Here is a 9135-nt window from a genome sequence, read left to right on the forward strand (position 1 = left end):
GTGGAGAGAGCACAGAGAGAGAGAGGAGAGAGAGAGGAGGGTGGAGAGACGCGAGAGAGAGAGAGAGAGAGAGGAGAGAGAGAGAGAGAGAGAGAAAGAGAGAGAGAGGGAGAGAGAGGGAGATATAGTCAGTGCTCAGCACACAGTTGCTAGCCTACAACCCAGGGATCATTTCTACTATCCTGTCCTGCTCTGCACAGATTCATGCTTAATCAGTAGAATTTTCCCACTTTTCGACCGTAAAGGGCTTGGCATCTATGTTCCTGTTGACTAAGTTCATTGAAAACTGATAGATGTTGAGCATCAGCCTCCATAAGTGATTAATGGCCCTGACTAAGTACAACAACATGATATTAGTGCAGAAACATTACATGTTCAAGCACATAGATCAACAGCAAAGTGAAGACGATGCAGACCTGTTTGTGCTCTGTGTGCTGTATGTGTATATGTGTGACAGGTCTGGGCATTGAGGAGATACATTGAATCTGTATTTATCGTGTGCACACAATATATTGTACATATCGTCATCACATCCAATTCCAAATATATAGGCTATCCCCTACACTCTTAGAAAAAAAGGTGCTATCTAGAACCAAAAACGGTCCATCGGCTGTTCCCATAGGAGAAACCTTTGAAGATCCCCCTTTGGTTCCAGGTAGAACCCTTTTGGGTTACAGGCCTTCCATTTGGAACCCTTTCCACAGAGGGTTCTACATGGAACCCAAAAGAGTTCTAACTGGAAAACCCTTTTTGAACCATTTTTTCTAAGAGTGTGCCTCTCCACCCAACCCAGCCCTAGAATAGTGAGAGTGGTTGTGTTGCGGTGAAAAGGGGACAAGGTACTACCCGCCTGGGTGTCAGGAGTTAGAGGGGTATTAATAGACTGGTTGACTTCAGCATGTACATCTTAGACTGTAAATTCCCAACAAAAATACCTCCCATTTCGCCTCTGACCCCTGGGACAGGGTTCACCACTGCCAGTAACCAGCCACACCTGCTGGGCTCCTGTCACACAGTACAGACTAGAGCAGGCCTGGTCTGGAGGCAGTGGATATATACACAGACACAGAGAAACAGGCCTGGTCTGGAGGCAGAGGATATATAAACAGACACAGAGAAACAGGCCTGGTCTGGAGGCAGAGGATATATACACAGACACAGAGAAACAGGCCTGGTCTGGAGGCAGAGGATATATACACAGACACAGAGAAACAGGCCTGGTCTGGAGGCAGAGGATATATACACAGACACAGAGAAACAGGCCTGGTCTGGAGGCAGAGGATATATACACAGACACAGAGAAACAGGCCTGGTCTGGAGGCAGAGGATATATACACAGACACACAGAAACAGTCCTGGGCTACAGTCCTGGGCTGTAGTTATGCCTATCTCAAAGGTGGGAGAATAATAGCGAATAAATAGATAATATAGGTGTGAGAGACGACTTGATAGAAAAGCAAGTCTGATGAAGACTTTATACTGCATTTCTATGAAACTGCTGCTCCATTGATTTACTTATTTTTCTCTTCAGACATTGCCAGGAGTTCCTACGCACATGACAACAGCGAGCGACTGTGTTCTACTGCGGCTGTGTTATACTGTACTGTGGGAGTGGTGGAGAGAGATAACGTAGACTTGTGGCTGTAACTTACTAACACAGTAGACAGAATGCTGCTGTGTGTGTGTGGCCTGTTCTGTTCAACCACAGAGAGGAAGAGGGGGTGTGATTCTCATCGTTAGGTAGGAAGTGTATGCATCCTCTGTCTACAGCCACGTGACCAACTGAAGGTGACTTGGGAGGATGTGGGAGTGGTCAATAGAAACAGAACGCCTATAGTCAAAGTCATCGCCTTGTAACTCTTAAGGTCTCGGGATGGGACTCTGATATATTATTAGCAGTGCTAATTTAATGCGGTTCCAAACTGAACAGCATCATATTGGTAAATTAGTGGTCAAGGACCCTGTTTAAGGGTAATAAATTGATCAAATAAGCTAGATACAACATGAATTGTATCAATCTCTCTCTCTGCCTCTCACTCTGTTAAAAGCATTAAAACCAAAGGAATCCAGACAAACGTCCAAAGTAAACAAAATGATGTGTCTCTGTAAACCATGACCTTTCTTCATGCATACTTTCATATTCCAACTGATTTCAGCATCACAATTTGCTACACCAAATCCCCATGCACAAACACATCCAGTAGCTACCCACTGGGCACACACTGGTTGAACCAACGTTGCTTCAAAGTCATTTCAATGAAATTACGTTGAACCAACATGGAATAGATGTTGAATTGACGTCTGTGCCCAAGTGGGTAGATGACACACACACAGGGGAGCTCAGTTTAAAATGTGACAAGTGTCAGACACTGGGTTCCGGTCATCACAACCCTCACTTCTCAAAGCTGGCAGCTTAAACAAGTCTTAACAGATTTCACAGGCTAATGACACAAGATTTAAAGGGAGATTGCTGCATAATGTAGTGGTGGACCATGGTACGGCAGGGCTGGCTGTGTGTGTGTGTGTGTGGGGGGGGGTTGTAGGGATTAGAGGACTTTAATTATGCCCAGGGCAGGAGGGAAGCTAGTTATCATCTGGCCCAACAGCACAGGGTCAGGAGGGGCGACTGACCAGCCGGCTGTACATAGCAGGCCCATAGTCCAAAAATGTAACTCGCCACAATAGTACACAAAATATCTGTGATTCAAATTAGAATGAAAATGTATTTAATTATTCAAGAGGATTGGTTCCTCAACCTTAGCTCAGTGCTATTCCTGAAACCTCAGGTTCTCAGAACATATCAGGTTACTGTACTAATAACAACAGTAACCTTTCAAGTGAGGTAAGGTAGACGTGGCGCAGGTGGAAAGATCTCCATATTCAGCTGAGTATCCTCATTCATGCCAAGAGCACTTACTTCCTTTCCTTATACTATTACCTTCAGTGATCCTCTATGACAAAAGTTTTACTAAGGTCTCAAACAAGCATCTCAACCGTTGCCATAACAAAACAGCATATTGACCATACAATTAGGAATTTGAATACTAATAGTTATTTAATCGTATCTCTATGATATCAACCTCAAAGCTCTACTCATTCATATGTGGTTGAACAACATTATAATGCAGTCTTTTGCCAGGCCAGTGAGGGATAAAAACTCAACAGCAAACCGGATTTACATTCTATCCTACACAAATCTATGTTTCAACTGGAAATGGACACACAATATTTCACGAGATATAAGACAGACAATAGATGCGTAATCATACACAGATGGACTAAATATATTTTATGGACCCCCCAAAAAATCATACAAACCACGTAGACCACATGAACTAATCCTGGTATTATCAGCACAAATCTAACATTTTATTACAATGAAATAAAAAATAGCTTGCTTCCCCTTCACAACAGGGGATCTACTATGTAAGACCTGGCACTGACTGAACATTTACATATCAAACACTGTCTATAACTGCAAGGGATTCCATGTTTTCCCTCTCTAATGGAGTCTGATTATTCCCTAGTTCATTTCTCTAACAGCTATACTGTCTGTGTCTATGCGGTACACCAGCCTTATTATCCTCTGTGTGTCCCTGACTGTCTGTGTTGTTCCCATACTGTATACAGCCAGTACACTGAGTATAATGCTGCTCAAGGATTTCACTTTCACATGTGACTTTCAGTGTAGCCTTTGCCTACTTATCTACTTTAACAATGCTACAGTTATCAAACCATAGGAATGTGTTGATTGAAATGACAAGACCAATACCACCACTGCACTGGCCCTTGTGAAAGGTGGACCATGGCACGAAGCCTAACACTGCACTCAGCAACAGAAATCTGTAACTCCATATGGAGGTCTAACCCTAACTATAACTCTTTAGAAGATTATTTGTTTCCATAATCAAATGATGGATCTCCTCACTTGGGGCCTCATGGATCAATCTGCCCTGGCTGGTGACTGGAGGGACAGGGACAGGACAGGAAGGCCCTGCTGAGGACACAGTATAGACCCAACTAACTGACCTGCTACCAGGAAAAAACAGTTCCCTCACAAGGTCGTGCTGCCTGCTGTAGGAATTTCTGACATGACGATATGACGTCCCTGTGCTAGAGACAGACGACTGTCTGTCTCTGTGTGTGTGGGTTTCCTCCTCTGATGTTTGTGATAGTGTGTACTAAAAACAGTTTGGCTGTGAAATCGCCTCAAAACATCTTAAAAACTAGAATAACTGGAAATCGCCTGAAAACATCTTCAAAGGTAGAATAACTGGAAACAATAGCACCTTTTGGTAAATGGAATAAAGCTAAATGAATGAATCCCTGAATAAGATAATAGGTTTCAGAATGAGTCATTGCTAAGTTGATGACTCAAACCAAATAAGGGAAATACAATCATATTCACACCAGATGGAGTCTGGTCTTTTACAGAGCTATGCCTGTGTGTGTGTGTGTGTGTGTGTGTGTGTGTGTGTGTGTGTGTGTGTGTGTGTGTGTGTGTGTGTGTGTGTGTGTGTGTGTGTGTGTGTGTGTGTGTGTGTGTGTGTGTGTGTGTGTGTGTGTGTGTGTGTGTGGCTGTGCCCCTGTGTGTCTGCGGCTGTGTGCGTTTGTTTGAGTACAATGTGGCGGCTGTGTGCGTTTGTTTGAGTGCAATGTGGTGCCATGTGTGCTGTGTGCGACTGTGCGTGTCAGAGGAGAAACAGACATTAACACAAATATGTCATCCTCCAAGGAGGACTCTATAACAAGTGAACCTCTGACCTGCAGCTATTAAAGGTGTCCATGTTGTCTGAATGTATGCGAGCGGGGGAGGGGGAAGGAGAGGTCAAAACATTCTATTAACAGGACCATAACTAGAGACTTCTACCATCTCTTTAGACCTAGCTGCCTGTCTGGGGAGAGATCTGTCAGTGCAGAAAGACTGAGCAAAGACAACACAATACTGAGTGCAATGGAAAGGGTGAGAGGAAATACTACATACAAGAATAAAAACATACTTATAAACTGCATGTAGGCCTATGGTGAATTATACATCAATGTATCCTGCATTAATTCTAAATACTAGACCATTTGAAAGAACAGAGGATAAATCCCTTTCACAGTAAAATAAAATATCAGTGAAAATAGGCTGTTGGCAACATGTGAAAAAGAATGTTAAACATCTAACAATTCAGACTATCATCCTATTTGATATCAGTGAGCATAAATTAAATGTCTGACAGGCAACAATGCAATGAACTAATTGCTATCACTAACCACAGACAATCTATTGGCCAATAGAACTGTAGTGTACATTCACAGGACAATAGGCATAACTATTAAAACTGAGACAAGGGTCATTAAAATACGCGTTATTAATTAAATAAAATGTTCAATGGAGTATTGGTGTTGGCCAGCTGAGCTGATTTACATGATGTATGTCAATAAAAAAATGTATGCGCGATTTGAGCGCTATTTGACAATTATGGCAGGCCGTCAGTCCACGGCACTCGCCTCTTTCAGGGAGTGCTCTTCTACCGGGCAGCCATGTTTCTACTCAGGCATTTTTAGCTGATTTGCGGCCTAGGGTCGCATGGCAAAATGGCAAAAAAAGAGCAAAATCCCAACAACGAAGAGTGAGCTTTTGGCTCTTCAACCCATTCGTTATATAACATGTATGGCGAGCACACGGCGCGTTATGTTTTCCATGAAAATGGATGTTCGCTTGATTCACCTTCAGCCTAGAATCAGAGGAAATTACCTTTATGCGTGTGTGTGTGTGTGTATATTCGTGCGCGTGTTCGTCTAACGTGTAAAACAGAGCGACATGAGAGGGATACAGGATCCCTACTGTGACAATTTCAGTCCATTGGAAGCCTATTTGACGCATCGGATTACTTTTTAGCCTATCCTATTAAATGAAATAAGATTAACATGACATAGATATGTCAAAGTTCTCATCATATAGTCATGCTGTCACATTTGATAAAGGTCTCCTGAAAATCATGATTGGCTACAGTTAATATGTGACTATTATCGATCGGCATCAATCCCTATTATGCCTTTCATTTTCTTCTCTTTATTATCTATTGCTATAAGTGCTACAAAGTCATGAACACACAAGAGAAACCTGTCTGGCAATAATTCATTTGGAATCGATCCCGAACTCGCGCCACACAGCAAACATGTGGAGGATTTGTCAATGTAACGTCTATATCATTAAATTAGATGGGTTTATTACATGACGATGACAACACAGCACAATCTCCGAAATGAGATATAATCACTTTTGTGCAGGCTACAGTAGCCTATAACCAACATCGACAACAATAAAAGCGTAACGTTAATCGCGTTTAATGTCCTATGAGATATTGGTGTTACGGGTCTGAACTTCAAAGGACCTATTCTACTGCGCATTGGATACAATGAACAGGTGCCAACCGCGGATCAGACATTGCACAATCAGTCTTGCGCAAATGTTACAATGTTACCAACCTTTGTTGTGAAATTGGACACATGGTTGTGTCTGTGTAATAACCAATTAGCGCTGAGATACATTTATACTTATATGATAACAATGACAAGACCGCAACATACACAGGAAGAAAATATAGTCTATTCATGGGTGGATTCTTACCCAAAATCCTGGTCCATGGATTTGAAGAAGAATTTGTAGCTATTGACCGGACGATTGTTGAGGACATTTTTAAAATCCGCTAAAGTGACTTTCTCAGGAGAAACGGATAATTTCACTAGATAAGGAGTCTCCTCCTCGTCAATGTGATATATTATTTTAGTCTCCGCCATAAGAGTGAGGGTAGGAGAATCATTGACACAGGAAAGGAACAAGGGTTGGCAGCGCAATAATAAATATGTGGCTATCTAGCTACCTAATAAGACGAAACGCTGACGTGACATCATTAATAAATATAACTGTAGACCTCACGCTGGAAAATAAATAACCTTGTCTTTGATAAAATAAACATAAATCTAAACATAATCGAGTCCTAAGTGACTGTATTCCAGCTCCAATGTGTCTCGGTACGGTGGCCCTCTCGGTACTAAAACAGGAAGGGACGGTCCACATCCTTGCGATATTGAGTGGGGAATATTTCTATTTTTTCCAGTAATTCGTTAGACAGTGCTGTCATCTAGTGGTGTGTTTAGGCTAGAGACCTACTGTTCCCCATTATACAGTACTAGTCACAGCCGGTGTTCTGCAGTCTGCAGTGCACCACACATGAAGAGAGGATTGGAGGACACATTCTATTCAGTAAACATTTGGAGTGGATTTTACTCAAGCTACTGTAGGCCCTTTCTAATTTACCATAGGCTACTGTATATCAATAGTAACACAGTTAATTATAATGGTTTTCATCAGTAATAATAGTTTGTATTAACTGTTGAAAATATTGATCATTATATTGAGAACAAAATTATGTAATATTACTAATAACTTATTATTATATTATTAATTCATGTCATTACTTTTGTTATTATTAGCCTACATTGTGGAATTCTAATTATCACAATTTAGTAACAATCTATCTAATAATAGCAGATAATATAATCATTATAAATCCATTTTATAATCACAAATGAACTACAATAATTATGATCATGTTAACAAGTGATCATCATCATAATCAATATTATCGTCAAGATGGGCAGACTTTCTTGATCACCTGAGTCCAACTTGTGACAGTAGGTGGTAGTCTTGTGCTGCTGTACAGTGTAGGCAGAAAGTCTTGCCGCAGCCAGTGGGTGAAGAAACCTATAGAATGAACGTGGCATGTTTCTAACCTATGAAAACAAATACCTGTGGCCAAATCTTTTGTTCTTATTTTGAATTATTTTCAAGAAACCAAAATCATTTCCTAATAATTATTTATTGTGAGGCTCTTTCTTGAATAAAATCTAATTTGACCAATATTTTTCTTCATATTCATTCCGTGTACCAGTATACCACTTTGTACACATTGTAATGACCTTATCAAATATTGATCAAAACACTATGGTTTGTTTTTAACTTTTATTAGAGGGGAAAGAATGGACCAACAACATGCAACTGCATAGATACGTTGTTTGTATGTAAAACATCCAAATTGAAATATTGTCAGGACATTATATTATATTGTCAAGAATCCAACTGCAATAGTTGAATTCATCATCTTTTAAACACCAGTCTCAACGTCAACAGTGAAGAGGCGACTCTAACAGAGTTGCAAAGAAAAAGCCATATCTCAGACTGGCCAATAAAAAGAAAAGATTAAGATGGGAAAAAGAACACAGACACTGGACAGAGGAACTCTACCTAGAAGGCCAGCATCCCGGAGTCGCCTCTTCACTGTTGACGTTGAGACTGGTGTTTTGTGGGTACTGTTTAATAAAGCTGCCAGTTGAGGACATGTGAAGTGTTTCTCAAACTAGACACTAATGTACTTGTCCTCTTGCTCAGGTGTGCACCGGGGCCTCCCACTCATCTCTCTATTTTGGTTAGGGCCAGCTTGTGGTGTTCTGTGAAGGAGGTAGTACACAGTGTTGTACAAGATCTTCAGTTTCTTGGCAGTTTCTCGCATGGAATCGCCTTCATTTCTCAGAACAAGAATAGACTGACGAGTTTCAGAAGAAAGTTCTTTGTTTCTGGCCATTTTGAGCCTGTAATCGAACGCACAAATGCTGATGCTCCAGGATCTCAACTAGTCTAAAGAAGGCCAGTTTTATTGCTTCTTTAATCAGCACAACCGTTTTTAGCTGTGCTAACATAATTGCAAAAGGGTTTTCTAATGATCAATTAGCCTTTTAAAATGATGAACTTGGATTAGCCTTCACAACATGCCATTTAAACACAGGAGTGAGGTTTGCCGAAATTTGGCCTCTACGCCTATGTAGACATTCCACAAAAAATCTGCCATTTCCAGCTACAATAGTCATTAACAACATTAACAATGTCTACACTGTATTTCTGATCAATTTGATGTTATTTTTATGGACAAAAAACGTGCTTTTCTTTCAAAACCAAGGACATTTCTAAGTGACCCCTAACTTTTGAATGGTAGTGTGCAGTCAAATTTCAGCCCTGCCACAAAAGGAACAGCTGACATCATGTTAGTGATTCTTTCGTTAACACAGGTGTGTCACGTCTTGGTCTTA

The 9135-nt window shown here is 41.0% G+C and overlaps 1 pseudogene; it reads right to left on the minus strand.

Annotated features, from left to right (window-relative positions):
• Positions 1-7035, minus strand: part of LOC109907029 (segment polarity protein dishevelled homolog DVL-1-like) — a 59974-nt pseudogene extending 52939 nt beyond the window's left edge.
• Positions 7036-9135: the final 2100 nt, after the last annotated feature.

This window comes from Oncorhynchus kisutch, linkage group LG17, assembly GCF_002021735.2.
Source record: "Oncorhynchus kisutch isolate 150728-3 linkage group LG17, Okis_V2, whole genome shotgun sequence".
Lineage (NCBI taxonomy): Eukaryota > Metazoa > Chordata > Actinopteri > Salmoniformes > Salmonidae > Oncorhynchus > Oncorhynchus kisutch.